We start from the raw sequence: 17,062 nt of genomic DNA on the forward strand, positions 1-17,062 counted from the left end.
ATTTGAAGACATTTGGATCCCGGGTGCAGAAGACAGGTCTGAATTTGAGAAAAAGATGAGCTCTCCGTCTGCGAGAATGCAGAAGGAGATGGGTAGACGACACTGCTGTAACACAGGAAAGTTTAAAGAGGGTCAAATGCCTGCCTTCTTAATCTGGGGAGAAGCAAGGCCAATTGGTAAGCAGAAGGAGAAGGACCAGACTGATTACTTATATTTGTGAATAGATGCTCCCAAAGAGGCAGATGGCACGCTTCTGGGGCAGGTGCTTCCCATACTTACTTGGGGAAGAAAAGGGTAAAGAAAAAAGAGAGAGGGAGGGAGGGAGATGGGAGAAGGAGAAGGGACAGGCCTGGAGTGCCAGGATTTGCAGAGAATGGAGCGGCCATCTAATGCAGCTTCATCAACGCCTATCAGAGAAGGAAAGACAGACCTGTGTAAGTAACTTCACCTGGCCACGTCACACAGCAAACGGTGGCAGGCCAGAACGAATGTCATTGACAGTGGAAATGCTCTAGTTTTGATCTAACAGCACAGTGCAGTTCTGACTCTGCAAGTCTCTGATATGGAAGAGGCTGAATTCTGAGTGCACGGGTCGTGGGCTTTGGAGGCAGCAAATCAGGCATGAACCAGGCCTTGAGAAAGGCCAGGCTCCTTCCTTCTCAGTCAAGGGTTTACTTATGTAGGACACATGCACACACACACACACACGTGCACACATGTGTTCATATACTAGCAAGCACACATGCATTCACATGCACAGGCATACACAAATGTACACACACAGGCATGCATACAAACACATCACACATGCACACCGTCCCCCTGTGCCCACGTGTGCACATGCACACATATTTCCTTTTTGGATTTTAAATAAATTTTTAAACTTACGTAAAGGGGATTCTAGTGATATCTTAGTAGCCTTTCTACAGTTTGCCTGTCTCGTGGATATAACCAAGAAGTCACACCTGGAGAAGCAAGCACAACCCAGAACAACGGTGCGGCCGACTTTGGATGGGACTGTTTCTCCAGAGCACAGCCACGCGCTCAGAGACAGGTGTCCAGTGCCCCCTGGTGGACGATCCCGGACATTGCACCAGAGCAGAAAGGCAACCACGTTTGCAGAATGGCGGGAAACACCTCGGTTTGTGGGGCATCGTTAAGAGTCATTCGATTGACTCTCTGGTCTTTAAATGATGAATATTATTTTCTTTGACAAAGGCCAAGGAATATTTTAATATGATCCAAAGAGGCTCAATAAGGAGGAAGAATACAACACTTTACAATATGCTGATCGCCCAAGGAGGTGGAATTTTGAGTTTGGCACCAAAGCTTTCCCAAAAGGAAGCTGAGCTGCTCTTCCCGCTGCTGGACTGGAACAGGGGGACACACTGACTTCCCACATCTTCATTTCCTGCACAGCTAACGTGGGAACCAATAAACCAAAGCTGTGTTCAACCTTCTCTTAATGGGTCCTGGGTTTAATGTCACCCACACAAAGTTGAGGGCAGGGTCTTAATCAGCATGCTGTAAAGTGTTATACTCTTTCTCCTTCTTTATTTAGGCCCTTTGGGTCATACTGGAAGAGACCAAAACATGAGATCAATGTCAGGTCAGCCAGCATAAGTTGTTGAGGAGAACTGGTTCGATTTCCCTGAGGAGAAATCAGCAAATCTAAATGCCTAGAATTCTTTTAATCAGTTAGAGTCCTTTTGAGGGAGAAACAGAGGCATCCTTAACAATATTCACGAAGGAAAGCAGTGGAGAGAAACTTTCAGGCACTTTGAGGAGGTTTCACAACAAAATTTGGGATTTGAAGTGTAAACAGTTGTAGCTCCCATGAGTTAGGCATGAAGATCACAATGAACCTAGACGATTATAAAACACAAAAAAGATTTAAAAAATAAAATCATAATAGAAATGCATAAAATTAGAAAAATTAAAAGCAAGATAAGCATGAACTTATCAAATCTTAAAATATTAGAATCGAGTTGCTTTCTAGAGTACAGAAAAATAACTTGCAAGAGTTTAACTTTATGTAATTGATATTAAACCCATGGATTCATCAAGGGCAGGTTGAATAGAGCCTTTGGTTGATTGATTCCTACGTTAGCACTACAGGAAATTATGATCTGGGGAGTCAGTGCTCCCCACTGTTCCAGCCCAGCAGCAGGGAGGGCAGCTCAGCTTCCTTTTGGAAAAGCTTTGGTGCTAAATTCGAGTGTGAAATAATAATACATAGTCACAACTGATGGGTTCCTTCCATACCAAGCTCTGCCCTGTTGTAAGTCTTGCCTCATGAATGTTTGTTCACAAGAACCCACCAGGACCACGTCTACTCCCTTTTGTACATGAGGACACCGAGGCGTGAAGACCTTCTGGAACTTACCCGGGGCCATAAGACAAGTGAGGAAATTGAGACCAGAGTCCCAGGTTCAGGTGCAAACCGGGGCAGCTGCCTCTGTGCCCTCCTCCCCGACAGCACTTCTCCCTCCCCTGGGAGGAAGTCCCACAGTCCACAGAGTGACCCTTGGGACCCAGCTGAGAGGGTCCGAACCTTCGCAGTCCAGCACAGCAGCTGCGGTAGCCGGCCAGGCCCTGACATCTGAGACTGAACTGAGATGTGCTCAAGGTGTGAAAGAATGCTAGATTTTGAAGAGGAGAAAAAACAACCTTATTTATATTTGTATGGTATTGTATGCTGAAATAATAACATTATATATATATATTGAGTTAAAATATTTTATTAGCATGGGGCTCTGCCCAGTGGCACAGTGGTTAAGTGTGCACATTCTGCTTTGGCAGCCTGGGGTTCGCTGGTTCGATCCTGGGTGCAGACATGGCACCGCTTGGCAAGCCATGCTGTGGTAGGCGTCCCACATATAAAGTAGAGGAAGATGGGCATGGATGTTAGCTCAGGGCCAGTCTTCCTCAGCAAAAAGAGGAGGATTGGTGGCAGATGTTAGCTCAGAGCTAATCTTCCTCAAAGAAAAAAAAATTATTAGCATGAATGTCCCCTGTTTCTTTATGCTTTTTAAAACATGGCTATTCTAAACCTTACAATTGCATCTGTGGTCACATTGTATTTCTATGGGACGGTGTTGGTCTAGAAGAAAGATCTAGAATCGGTGGTTGAGAGGCCTCTCCTTTTTCCTCTTGAGACTAGCTCGTCTGTGGCCCCAAAGATGAAGTCCCAGAAATGGAAATGTGAACACTGCCCTCAGGAGCTGGTCCATGAGCCTCTTCAATCACTGGACTGGCATCTTCCGAGCCCCCTCTGGACTTCCCTCATGGTTCCCCATCCCCTCGGGGCCGAAATGGGGGAAGAGAGTCTCTCACAGAAACCCAATATCAAACGTGTTGGGTTTTTTTTACTGTTTCAAATTAGTTTACAATAAAAGCCCCACAGGTTATGTAAGAAGAACCCAGACATATGAAAAATGTCCATCTTTTATTTATTTGGGAGGATTTTTCACTAGTTCTTGATATTGGATAATGTGCATCGATACCCCCTGCAGTCGGGGGGGTCACCTTACAATCACATTTGAGACCTGCTGCAAGCTGGTCTTGGGCCGGGCCCTGTGCTTTCTGGTCACAGCGGATGAAGCTCAAACTTTACGCATTTTCAGAGGGTAGTATATGCAAGTTTGGGGGAGAAATAAGTGTCGTTTCTGATCGGCTATTCTTTAAGAGATGTCCTTCTTACAGAATGTGATCTTATAGCGTTCGCAGTGTTGATACTTATTTCCCAGAGGTCCGTCTGTCCCAACTGGACCACCGGGCACAGAGAGCAGCATCCTTTATCCTGCATGGTACCTGGGTAGCACATCTCATCTTCCTTCTCAGTAAGACGCTGGGCGGAGTGCTGCCCATGGCTCTGTGCTGACCCAGACAGGGGTCCCGAGATGCGGCCGGATGCTAAGACACCCCCAGCTGCTCACGTACACCTAAGCATCACTGGCCGAGAGCGCTCAGATTGTGTCACGTGATGCCCTTTGCCTGTTGTCATCAGAACAAACTGACTTTAATCCCAAACCCTGAGCCAACCGTTTTTGTTCCTAGCAGAAGTAGTTAAAAGCAGCAGTTTTCCTAGGAAGCCAAACCATGTTCTTTGCTTCCTTAAGGCAAAGGAAGTCTGCTACGCTCCGCCAGCACGGCTCATACGAGTCCAAACACAGCCTTAAAACACCCATGATCCCGAGGAAGACAGATTTACGACAGGACCGCGAAGTGGGAGTCAGATGAAAGGGAGTCTGGATTCTATCTGGGCCTCTGCTCCCTGGTTTCCCCCAAGTATCCTGAAACTCATCTTCCCCAAAGGCGTCTTTGCTCATCTTTACTGAAATGGACCATCTTTACCTCTGAAACCAGGAGGTGAGAGTCCGGCCCTACTTGGGGTGGTCCAGAGGACACTCCAGTCTCTCCAGTTCATGAGCACAGGGAAGTCAAAACAAGAAGGCAAACAGCGACACCTCACCTTCTCCACTTCAAGAAACTCACATCCCAGGAGAGCTGATTATCGGGGACACGCCTTACAGTCCAGACGAGTGGGTGGCTGGAACTTTGCAATAAACGTAGATTCCCTAACTTTTAATACTAAATGTCAGTAGCTAAAACTCACAGTCTGTGGAAACTGCAGGCTCAGCCGGCAGATGGCAGTACCGCCCATGGGAAAGTTCAGCGGCTCGGCTCCCCAGAGCTCGAGAATAGGAGCTCGCTACTGGGCTGTTTAGAGCCGGCCCTCCGTGTAGACCTGTCTGCAGTCAAGATATCAGACAACTGTGCTTTTCCGAAAGTCGCCATTTGAAATAGTTCTGGACTCCAAAAACCAAAAGAAAAAGCGTAAACAATTTGTAAATAACACTGCTTGGTGCATTTTTTGCACCATTCCTTTCTTAAGAGTTTTCCAAGTAGAGTGTTGTGCGGAGCAAACCAGTTTCTGTGGCCTCCTCTCTGCTTTGCCAAACGCTCCCAACCCTCACGGCTAGACCCTAGTGTCATCTGTTTGTGGAACTTTCCCAGACACGTCTGCAGACAGTGACACCTCGCTCGGCTGAACACCCCGTGTATTTATGATCCGGGCAGGTCAGGGCCCCCATGCAGCCTTGATCGTGTCTTTCTTTTCTTTGTCATGTATACAAAGCTCGTTTCCTTCAACGAGCTTGTGAACCCGCTGAGGACCAGAAGTGGCTGGGCTTTTTTGTAAACCAGAACACTACTTTAGTACAATTGTACGATTTTAAGTATATGCTAGATGGCTATGATACATTTGCAAAGCAACGCATAGTGAAATATAGCCACATGTCTGAGATGATCTCAGTGGCAGAAAGGGAGGGAATCAGCTGATTAAAAATATCTGTGGGCCTCCTGTCCTGGGACCACGACCACACCAGTGTGCTGTGAGGGAAGTGAAAGCCCCCTACTATCCTCAGAAACCTAACATTTCTGTGCTCAAAGTCCAGTTCAGATGCTATCTATTGCAGAGTTCTCAAAATACCTGAATTTTTTTTAACAAATAGTATCAACTTCTGGGGTACTGAGATACACAGAATTGTTAAGAAATGGGAATTCAAAATATAGAAATTACTTTCAAACGTTCTGTTTGGAACATCTGTCCTGTTTTTTTTTTTTTTTTTTTTGGATATGAAAAAAGAGAACCATTGATTTTTAAGTACGAACACAGAATATGTATTTACAGTGTTGATGTCTGTGGTCAAAATTTGGAACAAAGTACCCCAAACTGCAAGTTCCCTATGAAGTCAGGTTAGATAAAAATGATCCACAAGCCACAAGGTTGATTATAATTGGTATTAATTTTTCACAGCAAAACACATGTTGAGTTCAGTTTTTCTTTTTAAAAAATCCTGCAGTATTTCTAGTCAGTTCAGGGTTGACTGTTTTCCTGATAGCATGTATGTTTGAATTCTTGATCCAAGACGCACTATAAGCCTTAGCATCTCACCCCAGATAGCAAATGCTCTGCACCTGACTGCCCAGCGGGTGGATCCCATACCTGCCCGCCATCTCCCTCGGTTCCCCCCATCTCTCCTCTCCATGCACCCAGAGAGTTGGGCTTGACCCCAATCTGTGCGTCTCTATCCTGCCCTCTGAGTGGTGGAGAGCCACGCCACTCCACCCATGTTGGGAAACAAGGTAAGAGAGGTGGGTACAGAGGGGGCCCCACTCCAGGGTAGAGAGCCCTCATAGAGACTGGCAGAAAAGCCCAAGGAAAGGCCAGTGTGACAAGAGATCTAATGCTGAGATCCAAGAAGCAGATGGTCAGAATGAAATCACTTGAATTGTGGACTAGTCTCCCACTGCAACAAATCACCACAAACGATTGGCTTAAAACAACACAGATTGATTCTCCTACAGTTCTGGAGGTCAGAGGTCTAAAGTCGAGGGGTCAACAGGATTATATTCCCTTGGAAGCCTTCAGGGGACAATCTGTTTTCTTGCCATTTCCAGCTTCTAGGGGCCACTCACATTCCTTGGCTCAGGGCCCCATGCTCCATCTTCAAGGACCATCTTTCCATCCTCTGGTTCTCTGGTCTCATCTCTTTTTCTAAATTTGACCCTCTTGTTTCTCTCTCATAAGATCCCTTGTGATTACATGCGGACAATCTGGATCGTCCAGGATGATCGCCCCACCTCATAGGGAGCTTCCCACCTTGGAACCTTAATTTAACCCCATGTACAAGGTCCCCTTTGCCACATAAGGTAACATATTCACAATTTGAGGAGCTTTAAGATGTGGATGTCTTTGGTGCCATTATTCAGCCTCTCACAGAGTGGAGAGAGAAAAACAAGCAAGATTACCCCCAGCATAACTATTTAAGCACAATTGCTTTGCTCCTACAAGCTTTTCAAGGGCCTGTTAAAATGTTTGAGGTTGAAAAACAATGCTATTGACGCCAAAACAAGAAACGGTTATTGCAAAACTTAAATTAGTAAAGGTTGCATCAGTTGTCTACAAAAAGTTCCACTTTATATATTCACAAACTACCATTACACTTAAAAACGTTCTGCAGGTTGGATTTTCTTACTTTCCAAGCATTCCCAAATAGACCCAAAGATTAGCAACACATCATAGAAAATTATAAATTGAATAAGATAGCACAGCCAAACCTTTTAAAATCCTTTTACAACCTTCTACAGTTTTTACAGAAACAAAACCCGATGTGTGTATGAGGGTGAATTTTTAAATATTTCCTATAACACACAGGGAGGGGCACTCTGTCAGTACGATGACTAAAGGCAGGATGGCAAACTGCAGTGGGGAGTTCCCTGTGGCAGAAATTCTAGCAGGTATAAAAAGTTCTTCTCTCTGAATTAGGGCCAAGTCTTGTTGTTTACTGCCATCCTTGGTTCAAAACAATTTTTAGAGTAGAAAGTGAGATCAACGTGTATGCCTTCAGAATTAATCTCTCCCCACATCTTAGTGGGTGATTAAAGCAAATTTACTGGAAATGAGATCTGAATTCAAGGACCAAACATCTTGTCATCACACAGCACACCTCGAAAGACAAAAACCAAATAAAAATCGAACCCCACACCATCCATCCTTTGCCCAAGAGTGATTCTGTTAATCAGGGAGCAAGCATTTCATTGCTCTCAAAGACACAGAGCCGGCCCACATGAGGGGACACGTGGCTGGGACGGGAGCAGGGAAAGGGAGCAGAGGGACCTGGCAGACTCACGCTGTTCACAGGTTCGCGAAAGCATTTCTGTCCTGATGCGCAAGACGGACGCTTGGGAAAATGAAGGACCTACTGATCCCAGAACACAGAAGATCCAGTGTGGCGTCTGCCCCTGAACTGGTGCTTCTGGGCCGTGTTTGTGACCCTAATCTGGTGCCGTGTGTCCAGAACACCGTTTGAGTGACAGGAGATGAGTTGGGAAGCATGAGATGAACACAAGCGTGTGGATTTTCTTTCAGAAGAAATTAAGCAAGAGACACAGGCAGGTAAACCAGACAAAATCAGGCAAAAAGACCTTAGGCCCTTCAGCTTCCAAACTATATTTTAGAGTGTTTTGCATCAAACTTGTGAACAGAGCCCAAAATTGTTATTTGTTCCCTCCGCGGGCTGGCGCCCGGCGCCTCCAAGCCTTTCCTGTGATAACTCTTACGGACGAGTACTGACCTCACTGTGATTATGCAAAAGCTGGGCTTGGACGTGGACTCCCTTTTAAATATTAACTAACTCTACAAACCTTTCCACCACCATTAATCTGCCTTTTTTCAGGACAGTTAAACCTGCTACCGTGCCAATAAAGAGGTTTGCTTTTATTAAAGAAAAAAATTCACTAATAGGAACGCAGCAAGAATTTCTAAGCCTTATTTTTAGTGCTTCTGGAAATTTTATTTTCTTGTAAACAACGGGTGGGGTGTCACGCATTTTACATCTCCTTTTTGAAAATGGAAAAAGAGTGGAAGAAAGAAAAGGAACAAAAAGACAGGGAGGAGTAAACCACAGAGGTTGAAGAAACTCCATCAGCCAACACATTTTTATCCATCCTTTGTCTGCTCTGACGTGGAGCAAGGGTCGATGGGACGTTGGTTCTATTACAACCTACTTTCACAGTTTTCTGTTGACTGGCTGCCTAAGATAACCTTTCGTTCGATACATGAAAACAAAAACAGCTCTTACTAATAAATCCTGGAGGTTATTTAGGAATCTTTTGCTGTGCTGTGTGGTGATGCTAATGAGAAAGGAGAGCTAGCTTCGTTGACTCTGTGGGCACCTGGGGGTGTAAATCTTGTCAACACGGGGGGATGAAAGGATGGAGCCCCCTAGACGCTGTTGGGGTGTGGCCAGCCGGCACCGGGGCCACCCTCCCAACCACAGCCTCCAAGAGCCGCCACCTGGGGAGGCCCGGGTTGGTCTCAGTGTCCACTTACTGGAAACTGCACAGCCATGTCTTGGGGTCAATTCCTGAGCAGCCCATAAATAATAGTTTCCAGAAGTGCATTTTTCTATTTACAGTCACCCCGTTCTCCTCCCCACGTCCTCAAGTGATAAATCTAGCAATTGGAATCAACGGCACCGTTGTTCCTAAGATATTATGGGCAGGAATGAATAAACGCTGCCTGTCACACAGCCTACAGACATGCCATAAATATAGCATTATTAATTTCTGTTTAATAAAATGAAAAGGCAGGCTCCATGGCTGGTGGCTGAGGGTGTTCCGTGCAGCACAGATCACTGAGCTCTTTGTGCTGGCTGGGGTGGGGGTGGGGGCAGCAGCCATGTTGTCACCTGAAAAAAGACATGGATCACCGCCACTGTCCCCAAAAGGCCTTGGCCCTCACCATCAATGACTCACGAACCCAACCCTGGAGCTCTGAATCCAGAAATAATGCCCACGGGTTTGGTTTGGTAATGGTGGTGCTGCTGGAGTAAATATTTACCCCTGGAGCCATGCGTTAGCTTAGTCTCGACCCACTGTCTGTGTGGCAGGACCTGGACTCCTCATCTTGGAGAGTCAGAGTCTCTTCGCATCACCAGAAGCTGTGTTCGCCTTGAGGGCAGCAAGAAAAGGACAGTGAATCCTGGCTCTGAGACAGGAGCAGCAGTGCTGGCTTCCCCAGGCGCTCCTCCTGGGCCACTTCTCAATTTCACGAGCATCCCGAGGGTGGATTTGTTACCCTCTTGTAAAAAACTAAAACACATACGAAGATTCCAAAAGAGTGGATTCCATTCCCGGGTCCCCACAAGTGAGGAAAGAAAGAGCCCAAACCAGCGAACTCAGACCCACTCCCACTCGGACGAGTGGGTTCATGATGACGTGGAACCAACCGGAGAACATCAAGTAAAGAGGACCAGAGCACGCAGGACTCACAGCCACAGCGTCTACACCTGCAGATCTGTCTCCAGAGCAGAGGGCAGGATCAACCAAAAGACCACAGCTGACCCAACACCAGGTCCTCACAATGAGGGACGCTTCCTTCCACTTTGTGCTTTTGGGCAGGCCGTCCAGGGGCCGTCGCTCCGCCGCTGCCTGAACTACGGTCCTGAGACATGTGGTCCCCCAGCTCCTGGCCTGGAAATCTGTCTGTCCATCCCTCAGGGACTCCAAAGACGGCTTGTACAGCAGAGCTGACAGGAGGGAGGGGGGCTGTGGACTACAGCTCGGAAAAGAACAAGTGAGCAATTGACGCTCCTCCCACAAATAACAGGAGGAAAATGTGTTGATCCCTTCAAAGTTCTTTCAGACAGACTCGGCAGGATGGCGTCATCATTTTGAGCGAGTTCTCTGTCTTCCTTTGACGGCCTCTGCAGGGTTGCAGGCACTGGGAAGCTGGAACAGCAGGAGGCGCTGCCTGGTTTTAACAGAGATGACGGACGTCCAGCTGTTCCTGCTCACCTTTTCCTTGTGAGTTCCCTGTATGCGTCACATGTACCATGTAAGGGATTTCAAAATTATGAAGCCCATTATTTATGCACATAATTACAGTATAGAAGACACGCACTTCCGGCTCCTTCAACACGCCCTCGATGTCTAACGCTCGGATACACGTTCAGTTGTTTGCACATGTTTGGGGTAGATTCAGGTTTCGACTTTCGAATGATTTAGGGAGCCCTCTTTAAGAAAAATAACACCAACGTACAAATAGAAAATTAGTTATAAAAGCAAACATTCACTTGCAATGTGAAAAGAAACATCAACAAATTATGCATTTAAAAAATCTGACAAATACTCCAAACATAAAAGCCATAGAAAATAATATGCTATTTTTATAGAATAACTACCTAAATACACCAAACTTCCCCCCAATTTTCTGCATACTATTTAGCCACTTTTACACGCACCAACTATTTCTATCTTAATGTTGTTTCCTATAGAAAGAACAAAAAGAGAATTCAATTTCCATAGATGCACGGAATATGCTTTTATCGCTAGTAATGTTATTGATGGCCCTAAACCGTGTGACTTCACCTAAGAAACATTTATGTAATTCTGTCCCAGATTTGCACATTGCTGATGCTGGGATTCTGATAAATTCTATCTTGCACAATTACTGTAAATATATATTTTTTATGTATATGCTGTGTGTTTATCGCTGCATTCTTAACAGTATATTCCCAACAGAAGAAGAACATTTCTTCTTTCACTAGACTTCGATGACACCAACTAATAATTTATGGGCATGAGAATGGGAAGCATTTTCTACAGAATGGCTTCTGGGGCCACTCCCTCAAGATTCACTCCTGCTCTGTTGCCCACGTCCCCTGGCCCCAGGTCCAGAGGACACTTCCACATTGAGACTGGCCTCTGCCCTGCCCCTTTGTGTCACAGACAGATGAGAGGGACAGTGGGTAGGTGAATATTCTGGAACATTGTTCCTACAAGGAGAAGAGTAACAGTAATTGAACTGTCCACAGAAGTGACCGCAAACCATGTGAATACCCCACCACGCCCAAACTAAACGCATTGCCAGTTTGTCTTTCTCTGAATTGGGTCCCAGATGCCATACTCTCTCCATCCAGTGCCACTGCACACAAGGGGACGTGCAGCAGAGACAACATGGAAGGGGACAGCAGTCTTCACCAAGTACGGTTAAAATAGCTTGCTCTCCAAATTTTACAAACATACATGACCAGATGAGCTGGTCCCCAGTGTGGGCCCTGGAGACTGTTCTGGGAGGGATGCTGGCACTCGGGCTTCAGCTCCGCAGTAATCCATGTCTGAACATGTGTGGGATGATTTAGAATAGGTTAACATAGAGTCACGAATTATTATCATTTTAGATTTGAAGGGACTGATATACATAATCTGGGTTGAACCTCCCTTTACCAAATGGGAAAACGGGCCAAGGATCTCAGAGCCAGGCAATGGCTCAGCCCCAACAGGCTCGATCTTCCCCAAAGAGTGAAAACCTTTTCTCTACTGGAAACTTATTGGAAAGGTATTAGAAGTCAACAGGTATGTATATGATGAATTGCACGTGCCTCCAAAAGTTTCAAGTCAGGTTTTAAAGTTAGGCACTGGAGTAAAACCTTCAAAAGAGCATCCAAGTGCACGTAGTCTACTTCTGTGTCCTATAAAATCTAATAAAGAGAATATTACTTCTAGTGTAAATCAAGTCTAACATTTCCCACTCCAAAATCAAGGATTTAGGGTGGGGGCCAGGGTGGGAGGGAGGCGAATAATTGATACCTGCCCGGCACTATATAGGTCCTCCGGGAATTACTCAATCTGGGTGCACAGCCAATGGTGGATTTTAGTCATGTGGCAAAATTCACCCAAGCCTGTACCCTTTATTGCCCTGTTCTTATAGTTATTGAAATAGTTTGGGTCATGATGGGCTTAAGAATGAAAAAGAATAAGTATGGGACAAAATGAGGAGAAATTGGATGGATTATGTCAGGAATCTTCCGCCCTCCCTTCTCCACTTTGCCAGGCTAAAATGAAAATGCAGAGTTTATAGAGTTTATGATTTATGTTTTGGGAAACATTAAATTTTTCTAGGAGAGCGATTCATATATATTCCTTTTGAATGGTGCCTAGACTTTTTTTTTTGTTAGACTCGCAAAATATTTTGCTAGACAAAAGTCCTGGCTCCTATGAGAGATTTTTGTCTTGCATGTTTACACGAAGAAAAGTATTATTACAACATTGGGTATGTTTTTTACAATTAAAACTGAAGTGTCTGATGTCTCTCCATGGAACAATAAATTTCTTATGGGATACCTAGCGTTATTCTTCCGAAAGTCTTCATAATCCCCCAACGTACCATAACTGCAGATTGCCATCAACCTTATTTTCCATAATTGTTCTACATTCTACCACTTCTGTATTAAGCAATTGTATCTGCTTGAGGCCACCATCCTGCCTAGGACGTCTGCCGCGGGACCCAGGAAAGGATGCTGAGACATGGAAAACTTCTCTTCTCCTTACTGGTTGCCTTGAGAACCATTTGATCTAGAAACTGGTGATTTCTACTTACGGGTCTTTCAAACCTGACCCACCACATACACTCACGGGATGCTGTGGTCTCACATTCAGACCTTTTGAAAAGTTACTCCCCCTGACATCTCAGATTTCAGTCCCTACGCTCCTCAAACCACACTCTACCTTATTTCCATGGTGATCTCTGTAAATGCTCAAATTTTCACAAGTCTCTGCTATTCCTTTAATCTCCTCTGGCTCCCTTCCCTTGCAGAATAGACTCTGAATTCATTCATAGATGGTAAGACTCTACAGAAGCCCTCTGCCCATCTCTGCAGGCTCTTACCTCCCCTCCTCATGAGTGCCATCACGAGGTTCGAGACACATCACGCTCCTCTGCCCATCAGAGGAACAACCCTCTCGAGGACTATGGTTTAGGGTAGAATGGCCCTCCCCACCAGGCAAACTCTTAGTCATATTCAGTTAAGAAGTCCCCAAAACTCTGGTTAAATCGCTTGCTTCTCTGGTCCCAAAGTAATTTGCATGTATCTTCTCATGTCGTGTAATAATCTGATCTTATTATTATTTTTTAAGATTGGCGCCTGAGCTAACATCTGTTGCCAATATATTTTTTTTCTTCTCCCCAAAGCCCCCCAGTGCATAGTGGTAGATTCTAGTTGTGAGTGCCTCTGGTTGTGCTGTATGGGATGCTGCCTCTGCACGGCCTGATGAGCAGTGCCATGTCTGCGTCTGGGATCTGGATTGGGGAAACCCTGGGCCACTAAAACGGAGCACCCAAACTTAACCACTCAGCCACTGGGCCAGCCCCTAACAATCTTATCTCAATTGTATATTTACATCTAACTCTTGTATTGCAACATGCTCTCCTTCAACTCTGACTTATTTACACTGATTCTGAATATAGTGCCTAGCTCCACGTAGCACCTGCATAAAGAAATTGTCAGAGAAATTGATGAAGAAATGAACGAAGATATAATTGGTGAATATGAAGTGATTGGCGGCCTGTTTACAGACAACTCAGGGGGACCAGCCCAGTAATAAGCTGGGAGAGCATCAAGTCATAGCCCAGGAACCAATTGCCCTGAGGTTGGTGCCTCAGACTATGTGAGCCCTCAGTGGCTGGGGAACCCGTCAGTGCAGCCCCATCGGTGTGTCTGTGAGGTGGACTTGTTGAGCTTACGGATGCCCAGTGCCATGATACCTGGGGGCTGAAACACAAGAAAAGCATAAGACTTTGGTCTTTCTGCTCTCAGAGAAGCAGCAGCTCATCTAAGCTCACTTAGGAAGGCAAAAGGGAGCCCAGGAACAGAACACAGGCAAGACAATCTGTCACAAAGTTCAGAGAGTGTGTGCCAAACGCAGGGGTGACAGGAGTGTAGAGAAGAGTGGAATCAATGGTGTGGACCACAGAGGGAACTGGCTGGTGTGCATCCACTTCCCTTTTGTGAGGACTCCAAAGGTCAAAGGTGAGCTCCAGGAGAATCCCTCTCAGCTCACTTTCGCTCCTCAGGGTTCACCACTCCCCACTTCTGTCCCCATCACACCCACTTCTGTTTCATAATAACAACGTAAATAATAATTTTGACAATAGCCAACACTTCTTAATACAGTACATTGTACTAAGTCCTTTCCTTGCAGTTATTCATTTAATCCTTGCTAAAGCCATAAATCTGCGATGTAGCTCATATTGCAGAAGAGGAAACTGAGGCGCACAATGATTAACCATTTTGCCCTAAGTTGGCGCAACTCGCACAAGGCGGAAGCAACAGCTTCAACTCGTGATGACTCTGGACTGTCTTTACTGAAGGGTCTTCCAGGCGCAAACTGGAGAACAAGGTCCAAGAAACTTACACAAATCTGATTGCATAGCAATTTCAATAAAATTGAGATTATTTCAACTGCCCTTAGGAAAGGCTAGAGCAGAGGAGGTGTGGGGGCTGAGGGACATTTGGGAACGCATGGAGCATCCCTGAATCCTCCATGACACCAATGGGGGGACACAAATGTCAGACTCTTAAGCTCAGTTTCTCAAGCACTGCAATACCCTGCTTCACATTGTGATCACAAACAAAGAGGGATCTTTCCCCCAAGAACTCATGGAGGCCCACTTGAGGAGATTTCTATGAGACTGTCCTGTAAATGATGAGTCAAAGGGTCTGGCTCGTTTTTAGAATTTTAGTACCCAGTCTAATTTGCCCAACTGGATAGGAAACAGATGCTGGAATAAAGCATTTGGTTAAATTTAATTTCAGTATTGGATTTAGCATGACTTTCTTCTGTGAATGCTCCAAAAGTTTACGTCATATCTAAATATCCCTAACTCCTGGATATGTAGGCTACCAAAAATACGTGCTTACGCGCCATTGTTGACCTCCAACCATTACTAATTGACAGACACCGACATGAGGCAGCAATTTGGAATATTTCTTAAAATTTCCATTTATTATAAATTGAACTTTATACTTATAATTGTCAAAATTGACATTTGTAAACTATCACAGTACAATTGACTCTACTTAGAGGCAGTTTGAACAGTTTTTTTTAAAAATTGCTCTGATCAACCAAGTGACTTCTAAAACTTCTCCATCGTCTTTGTTCGATTTCGCAACAATCACTATCTTAAATCATCTCTGATATATGCTTGTTGCTTTATGACAGTGAATTCAAATAGATGTTTTAAGGAGGGTGTGTCTTTTTCATTTTTATCTTTTTAAAAGAGTTTTTGTGATGTACGCTGAGAAGACTGTACTTGCTAAATTGTCACTGAATGGTTGATTAGTAGTGTGTTAATGCCGCCCAATGAGAGCGAGGGATCGCACTGCATGCACGGTGTGGCCAAGCCCAGGTCGTCCATGAGGCTCAGCTGGGTGGACAGATGAAGTGAACTTGCCGAGTCACATTGAAGCCAGGGCGGGACCTTGAGCCGGGTCCATCCCTCTGTCTCTTTCTCTTCTCCCATCTACCTCTTTTTCCCTCAGCTCTTCTTGATATTAAAAAAAATCAGATGTTTATCCTCAAGTGGTTATGCCATGTCCTGGAGGCAAATATGGGATAGTTCTTACGTTGGTCACTATTTAAACTTCTTATTTTTTCCATCAGAGAAGGCTTAGTCTACAAGATACCTGGAGAGCCTCAACAGTTATTCAAAGCAGAGAATTCACTTCCATGATTCTTGACTTTCTTCTGGACAGACTGTAGGATTATCCACAGAACCACTAGAACATCACTTGATGAGATGCAATGTGCCTTTTCCCAGACTATGGAGATAAACCTTCTGAAAGAGAAACACACTCTCAGGGTTGCCTTCATTTAATTTGTCATTCAACACCCTTGCGCCATAGTGCTGAGGTGTGCATCTCCACCCCACATCGTACGCATTGACTTTTCTCCTAATCCAAGGTGGGTTTGGCTTATGGCTACTTGCATTTGACATCTGTTGCTGATATGTGCTCGGCCCATCGTGCAGGCGAACGCGGCTCCCGGGTGTTCATCCTCTGATCCATTCCTGGACAGAACGTCCAGCTCGTGTCTTAGTGGGGCCCATTGCAGAGCCTTTAGCAATTACAGTTTATAGGACCAGTATATTCTGCAGAACACAGCAAGTATCTCGTAACAAGAAAGCGAGGCCAGAGCTGGGCCACAACACAACGGTTGGAACACATTCTCCTTGGCCGCCTACCAGCAACTCAACCCAACACCTGGCTTTCAAAGGTTCCGTTTCAGATGGTGCACATCTGGAGGGGCCGGTATCTTGTGAGGTCTTTGATTCAATGGTTCTGCGAGCCTGGGCCACTGGCAGTGGTTTCCATGGAGGACAGCACAGCGGTACCGGAGAACATGTTGGAGAGCAGACCCAGAGCCTTCCAGGGCCAACACAAGGCTGAGGAGACCTGAGTTGGGGTGGGGGTTGGGGGGCAGCTTCAGAGATAGAAGTGCAAGGACTTCAAAGTGGTGTGTGTCTATTTAAATCCCTATGGAGATGATTTCGCTCCTAAACTCTCAAAACTACACATTTGGATCTAGGGAAGATATTCAAGATGAGACACAATCTTCAAGAGCTCCCTCCCGGTCAGCTGGGCAAATTTTCTCAGATGAAAAATGACTTAATTCCTACCAGAGAACTGACTTAAGAAATTTATTTTACTCTTAG

Source organism: Equus asinus, chromosome 1 (assembly GCF_041296235.1).
Source record: "Equus asinus isolate D_3611 breed Donkey chromosome 1, EquAss-T2T_v2, whole genome shotgun sequence".
Classification (NCBI taxonomy): domain Eukaryota; kingdom Metazoa; phylum Chordata; class Mammalia; order Perissodactyla; family Equidae; genus Equus; species Equus asinus.